Source organism: Physeter macrocephalus, chromosome 12 (genome assembly GCF_002837175.3).
Source record: "Physeter macrocephalus isolate SW-GA chromosome 12, ASM283717v5, whole genome shotgun sequence".
NCBI lineage: Eukaryota > Metazoa > Chordata > Mammalia > Artiodactyla > Physeteridae > Physeter > Physeter macrocephalus.
Genome location: NC_041225.1, coordinates 90,712,672 through 90,713,045, shown reverse-complemented (window position 1 = coordinate 90,713,045; position 374 = coordinate 90,712,672). Strand labels below are relative to the sequence as shown.

Genomic DNA, 374 nt, shown 5'->3' with positions numbered 1-374 from the left:
TCTTTTTTTCTTCTTCCAACGCACATGCTTTGTGAGCTGTGAAGTGCAAGACATGGCTATACTGTAAGGTGGTTTTTGTCCTTATGCTTCTGTGTCTTGTGCTAGTTAAGTCAGTAGAGTAGTCAGTAAGAGTACTGGAAGTTATTCCTGTAATGGGATAGTATATAGTCAATTACATATGGTGGTGTCTGAAAATCACATAATAGCCTCACTTAAAACATCTCCTTAGCCAGATTTCAAAAAAGCCTGTGGCCATTCCAATATGATCCAGCATAGCGGAATATGATAGAAGGAAAATTGGCAAAGAAAGAGACGCTGGTCTTACCTGATGGAAGTTAAAATATCTCACTTTTGACAATTTTGCAAAAACCTAT

The 374-nt window shown here is 37.7% G+C and overlaps 1 pseudogene; it reads right to left on the bottom strand.

The window, feature by feature from the left end:
• Positions 1-374, bottom strand: part of LOC112062817 (centrosomal protein of 78 kDa-like) — a 330,155-nt pseudogene that overhangs the window by 285,465 nt on the left and 44,316 nt on the right.